Genomic DNA, 13,123 nt, shown 5'->3' on the forward strand with positions numbered 1-13,123 from the left:
TTGAAAAATAGAGTTTTGTAGCCAGAAGAGTGGGAAATAATGTTGTGTAATGGGATCCTGAATAAAACCAACCAGCTTTCAGGAAAAAATGTGTTTCATTACTTATTGAACGCCCTTCATAAGTTTGTTTGATCGTAAATGTGTAGCAACTGGCCTTCTGTAAATAAGGACTGGAAATACATTGTTTCAGTATCACACTTCGAAGCATTAGCCTGATTCTCTGGACATTCTTTTAATTTCACTGGAACATTTTCAAAATAAGAATTATCCCCTTGTGTCAGTACTTGGAGAGAATGCCGAAACTACTCTTTCTGGGGTCGAGTTATACAAGCTAACGTGACAACGATAAACGTATCCAATTCCGCCATCTTCTGTAGTCATATCGATACCGTTATCATTACTTGACACGTTTTCACTAATGTTGTTCGAAATCGGTGAAGTAGTCCGTGAGGCGATGTCTTCGTCAGAATCAGAGTCAGCACAGAAATCTGTGTCTTCTACATTTTCTGTTAGAAGTGTAAAGCTCTTAGAATCTCTTCTGGTGTCAGTTCAGGCATTCCAAACAATGAAACGGGAACAATAAACACGATGCCGATTTCAGAGCCACACAGCTATCACCTTACACACAGTTCTGTGGGGTAGATAATTCCGACTAACTTACCTTGCAGTATTTCTGTGCTTTTCAGTGAAAGCTGGAAAATACAGATACGCACTCTCTCTTTGGTAAATACGGAAGTAGACCAATATAACAAAACTCCCTTCACACACAAAAGGAAAGCACAGAATACATAAACAGCTGCTGCGGTCGGATAATAGCACCGTTTCACTCTGGAACAGCACCTCTGCATTTATTGACTAATCATGCAAACATACATAAGCTTCTGCATGCCAGTTGACAAACTACGCGTTGTTAACATAATATCACAGACATGGCAGCACAAGTTAGAAGTGAGAACACGTAACATCAGCACATTACGAAGTAGCTGCGTCTAAGGTACTTAACGCAGACGATACTTTTTTAAAGTTTATCGAGGTTATCAGTTTATATGGCATGTGTCTACACATAAAATCCGCAGTCTACATTACAGCGCATAAAAATGTTCAAATGTGTGTGAAATCTTATGGGACTTAACTGCTGAGGTCATCAGTCCCTAAGCTTATACACTACTTAACCTAAATTATCCTAAGGACGAACACACACACTCATGCCCGAGGCAGGAATCGAACCTCCTCCGGGACGAGCCGCACAGTCTGTGACTGCAGCGCCGAGACCGTTCGGCTAATCCCGCACGGCGACAGCGCGTAGCAGAGAGTACCACGTATCAGCATTACTTCTTTCCGGTCAAATTCCGTTATCGTACTGAGCAACAGAAGAATATTTACACTCACCATAGTTTCTTTTATCTAATTCTCACGATCTCTATGCGGTAGGAACTATGGTGCCAGCAGAATTACCTCTCGGATCTATCAATGTCTCGCGAAATCTACATCACCTTTCTTCCAAGAATTCCCAGTTCCACGAGAATCCCTGTTACACTTTCCTATCACGTGTACTGACTTTTCACGATCCTATTCGCGCGTCACATAATTTGTTGATGTTCATTGTCATGGCAACTTAATAAGTATCCCTAACACCTGCACAGTGCTCTTCAACAGATGAAACCATAGAATTTCTTCAAAGATGCACTCCCCTCCTAAAAACATTTCCAAAAAATCTACATATTTCAGTCACCTTCGCTAAATCGTATTTTACGTGTTCGTCCCGATCACATCTGTTTTTAGTGCTACTTACACCATGTGACGTGCTCAAAATACTCGCCACCAATCTCGTAATCCCACACTATCGGTTTCTTTCTCTTTGTTATAGGCATTACCTTGCATTTATCCATATCCAAAATGAACTGCCATGAATTAGAAATTTTATCCAAATCTTTCTTCATTTCGTTGCAACTATCTTGGTTCAAATGGCTCTGAGCACTATGGGACTCAACTGCTGAGGTCATTAGTCCCCTAGAACTTAGAACTAGTTAAACCTAACTAACCTAAGGACATCACAAACATCCATGCCCGAGGCAGGATTCGAACCTGCGACCGTAGCGGTCTTGCGGTTCCAGACTGCAGCGCCTTTAACCGCACGGCCACTTCGGCCGGCTGCAACTATCTTACGACCATACTTTTCTATAGGCGACAACACTGCCAGTAAATAAACTTATACTGTTAATGATCCATCCAACAAATCTTCCACGTATATTGTAGACTACAGAGGCATTAATGCGAATCCATGGCTGTCCACATTTCTGTTGACCGTGCGCCATCTAGTGTAACGTTCTTGGCTCTGGAATTCGAAGAGTCGGCGCCGTCATCAGTATGAGACGGACAACTGAAGGCTAGTGAGGCAGCTGTCTCTAACTCAGTTATTCACGAGTGTAGACTCTTATTCTTGATGTACTACCGCTTTCACTATGTTTATGGATTTCTAGACTATTGACTTTTACTACAATTGTGACTGAGACATCACTAATGCTCCATCTTACCGCACATCCGTCACTGTCATTTAGAACTCGTTCTCGTACTACTTAAATAACTCTTTTTTAATTTTGAATTTTTATGGTATTAACCATTTTGCTTGGAACTACTGACGGCCTCGGGAGAGCCAGTCCTGACAAAACTCTACCATCTGGTGAGCAAGATGTATGAAACAGGCGAAATACCCTCAGACTTCAAGAAGAATATAATAATTCCAATCCCAAAGAAAGCAGGTGTTGACAGATGTGAAAATTACCGAACAATCAGTTTAATAAGCCACAGCTGCAAAATACTAACACGAATTCTTTACAGACGAATGGAAAAACTGATAGAAGCCGACCTCGGGGAAGATCAGTTTGGATTCCGTAGAAATGTTGGAACACGTGAGGCAATACTGACCTTACGACTTATCTTAGAACAAAGATTAAGGAAAGGCAAACCTACGTTTCTAGCATTTGTAGACTTAGAGAAAGCTTTTGACAATGTTGACTGGAATACTCTCTTTCAAATTCTAAAGGTGGCAGGGGTAAAATACAGGGAGCGAAAGGCTATTTACAATTTGTACAGAAACCAGATGTCAGTTATAAGAGTCGAGGGACATGAAAGGGAAGCAGTGGTTAAGAAGGGAGTAAGACAGGGTTGTAGCCTCTCCCCGATGTTATTCAATCTGTATATTGAGCAAGCAGTAAAGGAAACAAAAGAAAAATTCGGAGTAGGTATTAAAATCCATGGAGAAGAAATAAAAACGTTGAGGTTTGCCGATGACATTGTAATTCTGTCAGAGACAGCAAAGGACTTGGAAGAGCAGTTGAATGGAATGGATGGTGTCTTGAAGGGAGGATATAAGATGGACATCAACAAAAGCAAAACGAGGATAATGGAATGTAGTCAAATTAAGTCGGGTGATGTTGAGGGTATTAGATTAGGAAATGAGACACTTAAAGTAGTAAAGGATTTTTGCTATTTGGGGAGCAAAATAACTGATGATGGTCGAAGTAGAGAGGATATAAAATGTAGACTGGCAATGGCAAGGAAAGCGTTTCTGAAGAAGAGAAATTTGTTAACATCGAGTATAGATTTAAGTGTCAGGAAGTCATTTCTGAAAGTATTTGTATGGAGCGTAGCCATGTATGGAAGTGAAACATGGACGGTAAATAGTTTGGACAAGAAGAGAATAGAAGCTTTCGAAATGTGGTGCTACAGAAGAATGCTGAAGATTAGATGGGTAGATCACATAACTAATGAGGAAGTATTGAATAGGATTGGGGAGAAGAGAAGTTTGTGGCACAACTCGACCAGAAGAAGGGATCGGTTGGTAGGACATGTTCTTAGGCATCAAGGGATCACCAATTTAGTATTGTAGGGCAGCGTGGAGGGTAAAAATCGTAGGGGGAGACCAAGAGATGAATACAGTAAGCAGATTCAGAAGGATGTAAGTTGCAGTAGGTACTGGGAGATGAAGAAGCTTGCACAGGATAGATTAGCATGGAGAGCTGCATCAAACCAGTCTCAGGACTGAAGACCATAACAACAACAACAATTTTGCTAACCATTCTGTATGTTATTACATACACTATCTGATCAAACGCATCCAGACATCTAGTAGATGACTTTAATAAGGGGTGTGTCCAACCTTCGTCTTTGTGACGGCTTGAACTCTCCTGGAGAGACTTCCAGTGACATGTCTGAATGTCTACGGGGAAACACAGCCCATTCTTCCTCAAGATCCGAAACCAGAGAAGGTACTGGCGTTGAATGCTGGGATCTGGAGCGAGGTAGACGTTGTAACTCATCCCAAAGATGTTCTGTTTGGTTCAGGCCAGGTCTCTGGGCAGGCCAGTCCGTATCACCACAAACCATCCCCTCCCAGATGCTGCTTTATGAGAGGGTCCGTTGTCGTACTGATACAATCATAGTCCCCAAACTGTTCTTCTACTGCATGCAATACGCTCTGCTGTAAAATGTTTTCATATCCTTCTGCATTTAGCATTTTCTTGAGCACAATAAGGATACCACATTCTAACTACGAAAAGCACCCCGGTAACGTAACACCAACTCCTCCTTACTTCATTGCTTGCGCTACACTTGATAGTCGATAACATTCACTGGAACTCGTCAACCTCAAACCCTTCCATCGGGTTGCTATAGGGTATAGTGTGATTTCTCGCTCCAGATCACTTGTTTCCAGACACCACTTCCCCTAGTCATCCCTCTTTACACCACGTCAAGCATCGTTTAGCACTGACTACAGAGAGACTAGCTTATGAGGAGCTACTCGACCACTGCACCCCATTCCTTTTAACACTGTACGCACAGTTATTGTGCCATCTGGATCAGTGGTAGCACTTGGGAACTCACGACTGAGTCCATCCGCTGGATTCAAAGCGAGTTTTTACCATCACCAACCGCAATGCTCGATGGCCATTGTCCATCAGTACATGAGGTCTGTCAGCTGTAGTTGTTCCTTCGCGTTTCCGCTTCACAGTCAAATCTATAAGTCAACCAGGGCAGCTTTAGAAGGGATTTGTTTCGCAGCTGACATCTACTGAGTAGTCCTGGCAGACCCATTCAGTTGTTACGTTTTCTCTACTGACATCTAAATTCTTCTTGTCTAATGTTATACTGGCAGATTTAGGTCTCTTGAAACTAGAGGTAGAATCCTCATTACATACGGGTGTCCAGATACTGTTGAGCAGATAGTATATAAGAAAGCAAACAGCTGATAATTTTGCGCAATGAAGTACAATTAAAATAGTGTAAACAATGCAAATCACGGGCCCCCTTCAGTACAATTTTCATTAGCTACAACCTGAATATCATGATTATTTTAATTTTCATATGGTAATATGAGGGAAATGAGGGGAGGGAGGGCAGAGTACATTCAGTAATTTCCTCTCGTGGCCGTAAATTAAGACCTCCTAAAATTTGAAACTTTCTGGCAGATTAAAACTGTGTGCCGGACCGAGACTCGTACTCGAGTTTCATATCAGCGCACACTCCGCTGCAGAGTGAAAATCTCATTCTCCTAAAATTTATCAAGAGCCATTAAAAACATAAGAAACAGGAATAATGTTTTCACAGTGACGAATACACTCGCCTACGGGAAACCGGTCGCAGGCTTTTAGAGTCACCACCTCTGTGTGGAGACTCACTGTTGTTGTTGTTGTTGTCTTCAATCCGAAGTCAGGCTCCACGCAGATCTCGACACAGGTTCGTCCTGTGCAAGAATTACACGTCTTTTTTTCCAAATTGTCCCGTAACTGAAGTAAAAACCGAAATAAAAATACAAATGAAATTCAAATAAACTAACACCCAGCAATAAATGAAATACAAATCATTGCCAGTGGTTACTAGAACTTAACTTTGTAGATTACAGTTTCCTGTACTGACTAGCATGTAAACCTAAATAAGAAGCCCCTGTCAAGGCATTTTGCACTTGGCCATAGGTAAGATGATGATGATGATGATGATGTTTGGTTTGTGGGGCGCTCAACTGCGTGGTTATCAGCGCCCGTACAATTTCCCAACCTTTGCTCAGTCCAATTTCGCCACTTTCCTGGATGATGATGAAATGATGAGGACAACACAAACACCCAGTCATCTCGAGGCAGGTGAAAATCCCTGACCCCGCCGGGAATCGAACCCGGGACCCCGTGCTCGGGAGCCATAGGTAAGGAGGGCATGCCGTAGATCATAAACTGGTAGAGGAAACAACCCAAACAGAATTCACAGAAGGCCCACAAGCACACGTGTAAGGGAATTTCCCGGGCGGTCACACTAGACAGTGCTTTGAGGAAAGCCAACTTGGCACTGGAGGCACTAAAAGGAAAAATGCTGATTGCATCTCTAGGCTGTGCTGGGACCACAGAGCTGTGTGTGGTCTGGGTATGCGTGCTGTTTTGGCAGTGTTCCGGAAGAATGCCTGTTGTGGACAGTTCTGCTGGCAGCCGGAATTCACCGAAATAATTAGGCCTTGGTGAGAGGAATAAGCACAGAAAAGTTTAGGAAAGCTCTGAAGATATGTGAAACACAGCCGCGACGTTCAGGTTCGCTCAAAACCCGAATGTTTAATAAACTGTAAAAACATCTGGTACTGGTTAATCTAAACAATTTAGAAGTAGACTTAGAAACACAATTCTGCTTACAGAGGTCCTGCCTTATTGGCTGACTCACGAACGTAGACAGAGAGAGGGAGAGAGTGCGACACACTCATTTAGAGCCAAATATTACGAATTTTGTAACTGGTTAACCACGTGAAATTAGAGTGACGGAAGGATACCACAGTCTTCTAAGACAACTGCTTAATAGTTGTCACTCGCATTATTTGTCATTCAGCTAATCAAAATTGCAGAAAGCTACTTCATAGGCTGGCGCAAACTCGGGCAGACGTCACTTCCGCAGCGAGAGGCTCCCATCCACATAAGTTGAACTTAGATGCAAGGTGATGGTACGAAGCCAATGTCTGATTTTGAATCCACTTCAGTCACCGCTTACAGATAATGAGTATAGGGAGGCTCAGCCGCAACCGCGAGCCAAACTGTGAGGAATGTCGAGTCATTTTCAACGACGTTCAATCATTTTACTCTTCATTTTTAAGACTAGCTTGCAGTCAGCGGTTCAACACACTATCAGCTCTGGCTACAGAGGCAAACACATATTCTTCTGTGGTATTTTCTGTCTGTACATGCTAACCATCATCAATCACGGTATGACCTCTGCGAAATGTCTTCTCTAGATACATATCCATTTGAATCGCATTCCAGATCCCATGTCCGTGTTTGTCAGGGCATTGGTTTACTATCCTTAATGTTTGTTAAATCATTTCTTTTGCATTTTCATATAATAAACTGATATAACTGAGAGCCTTGCTTAATTTTCTAGATAACGAATTCCCTGATCATAGTTTTGGAGGGCATAGATTTAAGTGTCAGACATACACTGTTATTTTAATACATCCGTTAACGATTCACAATTTTAAACCAGCACTACCAAACAATAAATATCAAAACGGTAACTTACATAAGCCTTATCATCTCTGCATAAGAACTGAAATGTATATTTTTTTGGACCTTATTACCATAGTCACGCTTTAGCCTCCCTCAACAGACTTTCATCCCCACCTCCTTTGCCCGAATCCCCCGCCCCTCCGCACACACTTCCCTCCGTTATGAAAATGATTATGCCTTTATGCTTCCTATGTGTCCTACGCGTTCAGTCTTTCTTATGAACAAGTTGTGCGACAAATTTCTTTTTCCCCCAGTTCAATACTGTACATCTTCATTAGTTAATCGATCTTCAGCATTTTTCTCTACCACGATATTTAAGAAGTTTCTGTTCTTTCCCTGTGTGAACATCTATGTTTACGGTACAAGGCTACACTCAAGACAAGTATCTTCAGAAGAAACGTCCTGTCACTCACATTTGCATTAGACAATAAATTTTTGGCTTTCAGAAACGTTTTTATTCCTATTGCCAGTCTGCATCTGATGTGGTGTCTTCTTCAGCTATTGTCAATTATGTGCCGTTTATAACGTTTCACTCCCTAATCTAATTTATTCAATATTGCACGATCTCATTCGATTGCCTTCCATTTCTCTCGTTTTACTTTGGTTGATATTCATCTGGCAAACTCATTTCAAGATTCTGTCCTCTAATCTCAGATGATTTTCCAAGCCTTTTGCCGTCTCGCACAGATTTACATTGTCATCATCAAACCTCATAGGTTTTATTGCTTCTCCCTGAACTTTAGTCCTCTTTACTAATTTCTCCTCGGTTGCCTTCACTGATTGTTCAATGTACAGATTCAGTAACATCGGGATAGTTTACACACCTGCCCCACTCGCCTCTCAAATGCCCCTTTCCTTTCATGTTTTACGTCTCTAACGATAGCAGTCATTTTATGTACGAGCTGTAGAGAATCTATTGCTCCCTGCATTGTATTCCTACATCCTCCAGAATTTCAAAGCCAACGGTTTCAAAAGCGCTCTATAAACGCTGTAAAATTAGTCAAAAAAGGAGACATTCCCAGCGATGGGATCGACTTTTTGAAACTATCTTGCAGCTGTTCATCCCTGTGGGCCCTCGTTTGTGACTAATCGACTAAAAAAAAAATCGGAATTTTGCGTGACGCTAAGTAACTTTAAAACAGCATTGACGCTTGGGATGGCTGAGCAGCGTAATGCATGGGCTAAAGGTTTCCCGTACAGAAAATTGTGGGTTCAGATCTTGTTCGGTGCATAATTTTTTTCAATTTTTAAATCTGTATCGAAATGACTTTCATCATTATTTTCATTCAGTTAATTTTTTACATCTATTTTATTTATGTTTCTTTGTTACATCATTTTAATCATCGTATCAATTTCTTCATTTGCTCTCAGTTTTCGTCTGATCATTCTTTTTTTGCACCTGGAATCTTTGTCAACGCGATTTCGATTAATTTTATGTATTTATTTAAATTATTTCTTTTTACCATCCTATATTTTCGTCCATGTTATTGGATTTCTTATTTAGGTCCCTCATTTGCTTGAATTTCATTTTAGCCTACTTACAACCCCTTCCTTCGCTTGGAACTTCTGCGCTATTTTGTCCATAGTGCAGCAGGAATTCCTGTTTTAGATGTTTGTATGACGATTACCACACAAAAGAAAGGCACATCTTGTAACGAAAAATACAATTTGACACCATTGCACAGTCAACAGAAATAGATCATGTTGACTTTTGGTTTTTAATCGATAGATTGGCATTTTAAAATATTTAAATGTTGTAATAAATAAACAAATATAATTAAATTAACACTCACGAAATTCCGAGTTGAAAAGCAATTATATAAAGAAAAAATGAGGACAAATAGAAAAGTTGGTACTGTAATTAAAATACTGTGCCACAGGCACAGCAATAAACAAATTACAATTAAACCAGTTAAGTGGATAAAAATAATGAAAAAAATCATTTCGATAAAGATTTAAAAACAATTAACGCACTAGACGAAATTCAAACCCGCAATCTCCGCATGTGAGCGCCTTATGCTATTCATTACGGTACTCAACCAGTCCATACAATACAGCAAGACAGAATGGCTGCAGCGTGTACCTGAAATCTGTACCTACATCACCGTATAGATAGTTCCAAAAAGTCGATACCGCCCCTGGGAACCTTTCCTTGTAAGGCAAATGGAATGCGGTCATTATTGCACCTCGTGTCTCTCTGCCAGTGGCACACAATGACCTCCATATGGATCGTTATAACTTCAGATGGTAACAAAAGTTGGACAGCGGCTCCTCGTAATTTCAATCATGCCTTGTAAGACGTCTCACTGCGTGTCAAGCATGCTGCGGAGGTCAGGGTCAGTAAACATACGCTGTTGAGGCGTAAGGGGCATAGCTCCAGCGTTCATGGGGTCACAGTGACCCACGTTAAGTGACGTAGCCACTATAGACGTGTGATGTCAAGTCAGCTCTGAGTGGTCCACTGTATCATCCATCTTCATTAAGCAAGCAATACGCAATAAGTGCCCACACTCTCTGTACATCAACATCTACATCTACAAGGCTACTCTGCAAATCACACTTAAATGTCTGGCAGAGGGTTCATCGAATGGTCTTCACAATAATTCTCTATTATTCCACTATCGAATAGCGCGCAGGAAAAACGAACACCTTTACCTTTCCCTGCGAGCTCTGATTTCCCCTATTTTATTATTATAATCATTCCGCCTTATGTAGGTCGGCGTCAACAAAATATTTTCTAATTCGGAGGAGAAATTTTGTGATGAAATTTCGTGAGGAGATCCCAGCAACGAGAAACGCCTTTGTTTTAACTATGACCACCCCAAATCCTTTATCATGTCCGTGACACTCTCTCCTCTATCTGTCTATAATAGAAAACATGCTTTCCTTACTTGAACTTTCTCGAAGTTCTCCGTTAATCCTATCTGTTAAAGACCCAACCCTGCTCAAGCTGTACTCCAAAAGAGGACGGACAAGCGTAATGTAGGTAGTTTCCTCATTAGATCTGTTGCATCTTCTAAGAGTACGTACTGACAATAAAAATCAGTCTTTGCTTCGCGTTCCCCACAACACTTTATAAGTATTCGTTCCAGTTCAAGTTGTTCGTAATTGTAATTCCAAGGTATTTAGTTGGATTTACGGCCTTTATATTTGATTCATTTATAGTATAACCGACATTTAACGGATTCCTTTTAGCACTCGTGTGGATGATCTCACACTTTTCAATATTTATGGATTTTTCGTAAGACCTGTAAGTAGGGTGTTTATGTTTTCTTATTGGCAACGTTACGTAGCGCTCTGTATGAAAATCACTGGCTGTGCTGTGTGCAGTCTATGGCTGGTTTGCATTGTTGTTGGCTATTGTACTGTTGGGCAGCTGGATGTTAACAGCGCGTAGCGTTGCGCTGTTGGAGGTGAGCCGCCAGCAGTGGTGGATGTGGGGAGAGAAATGGCGGAGTTTTGAAATTTGTAAGACTGTATGTCATGAACTACTATGTATATTATGATTTTTCAACACTATTAAGGTAAATACATTGTTTGTTCTCTATCAAAATCTTTCATTTGCTAACTATGCCTATCAGTAGTTAGTACCTTCAGTAGTTTGAATCTTTTATTTAGCTGGCAGTATTTTCGCTCGCTGTATTGCAGTAGTTCGAGTAACGAAGATTTTTGTGAGGTAAGTGATTTGTGAAAGGTATAGGTTAATGTTAGTCATGGCCATTCTTTTGTAGGGATTTTTGAAAGTCAGATAGCGTTGCGCTAAAAATATTGTGTGTCAGTTTAAGCACAGTCATGTGTAATTGTTCAAAGGGGACGTTTCAGACCAAAATCTCTTAGGGTTTTCAGTCATGTCGGATGACAAAATTTTACTTTCAGAGTCAATGAAAGCTTCTGTTTATTGGTCTCCTTACGCCCATTTTCTCTTCGTTCGTCTTTTGTTTGTCTGCTAGGTTACGATAACTCTCGCAGCTATGATGAAGCGCTCTTTGTTTACGTAGCAATTTTCTAACACGACTATTAAACTCTGTGGGCCTTTCCCATCCATTAAGGTCTTGCTCGAAACGCTCAAATGCCTCTGAGCACTATGGGACTTAAAACATCTGAGGTCATCAGTCCCCTAGACTTAGAAGACTTAAACCTAACTAACCTAAGGATAGCACACACATCCATCCCCGAGGAAGGATTAGAACCTGCGACCGTAGCAGCAGCGCGGTTCCTGACTAAAGCGCCTAGAACCGCTCGACCACAACGGCCGCTGATCGGAATGTACGTGTCTAAAGCGTAATGAACTATCTTTTTGAATTTTTCCCATTTGTGCTACACATCTTCACCCTCTCTGCACTGAATATTTGTTGCTGAGTATTCAAATGCCCCGTAATTTGTATACTATCTTTCTTGCTAAGCAAAAATATTTTCATACCTTTCTTAACATCCCTTGTAATCCCCATAGTTATAGTTGTTGCCACAGCGTTAGAATCACTGGTACCTTCCTCTCCGTTAACTGATTCGGTAAGTTATGGACTCTTTGTAGCTAGGAGATATATGACGTTCCTTTCTCGAGTTTGTTCTCTAATTATTTGCTGAAAATAATTTTCGGACGAGACATTCAGAATAATATCACACGAATCCCTATCTCTCACCCCAGTTTTTATAGCATGACTCCTCCAGTCTATACCTGGCAAGTTGAAGTCGCCCATATTACAACGGGATAATCGGGAAAGTAATTAACAGCATTCTGCTCGTTCTCTCTGAAGCGCTCTATCACTACAGCTCCTTAACCAGGGAGTCTGTAAAAGCATCCTGTTACCTTTTTTTATCGATCTTTAACTTGAGCCATATTAATTCACATTCGGAATCCGTGATAACTTTGCTAGATATTATATAATTCTATGCTGCAACAGACGCGCCGCCGCCATTAGCTAATAGCCTATCCTAGCCATGAATATTCGAATCTAAACTTCGGATTTCGTTGCTATTCAGTTCCGGTTTCAACTACCTTTCTGTTGCTATTACTTTCTGTTCATTATAACTTCCAGTAAACGATACTAACTCTTGGACCTCTCCTTGGATGCTCCCGTGATTCATTTTTGTCATATTAATCTTTTATACGTTCGACATGCAAGGATGAGCATTCTCTGAGAACATTTTGGTTGATGAAATGATAATTAAATGGACACCCTAGCTGCAAACAGGCGTTGATGTACTTCATTGCGGACATGTTGAAAATGTCTGCCCCGACCGGGACTCGAACCCGGGATCTCCTGCTTACATGACAGACGCTCTATCCATCTGAGCCACCGCGGGCGCAGAGGACAGTGCGTGTGCAGGGACTTATCCCTTGCACGCTCCCCGTGAGATCCTCATTCCCAACATGTCCACACCACTACATTCGTAGTGCGCCTAATAGATCAGGAGATCCCGGGTTCGAGTCCCGGTCGGGGCACCCATTTCCAACATGTTTCCAATGAAGTACATCAACGCCTGTTTGCAGCTAGGGTGTCCATTTAATTATCATTTCATTTCTAGCAAAGCTGCATGGTCATCCACGGTAACTGTTCTTTCGGGAACAGATAATACCGTCATATATATTT

The 13,123-nt window shown here is 41.3% G+C and overlaps 1 non-coding gene across 1 annotated transcript; it reads right to left on the bottom strand.

The window, feature by feature from the left end:
• Nucleotides 1-12,762: 12,762 nt before the first annotated feature.
• On the bottom strand, nt 12,763-12,837 carry Trnat-ugu (transfer RNA threonine (anticodon UGU)). Its single transcript has one exon. It is a non-coding gene; the product is annotated as a tRNA-Thr (tRNA).
• Nucleotides 12,838-13,123: the final 286 nt, after the last annotated feature.

Source organism: Schistocerca cancellata, chromosome 2 (assembly GCF_023864275.1).
Source record: "Schistocerca cancellata isolate TAMUIC-IGC-003103 chromosome 2, iqSchCanc2.1, whole genome shotgun sequence".
Lineage (NCBI taxonomy): Eukaryota > Metazoa > Arthropoda > Insecta > Orthoptera > Acrididae > Schistocerca > Schistocerca cancellata.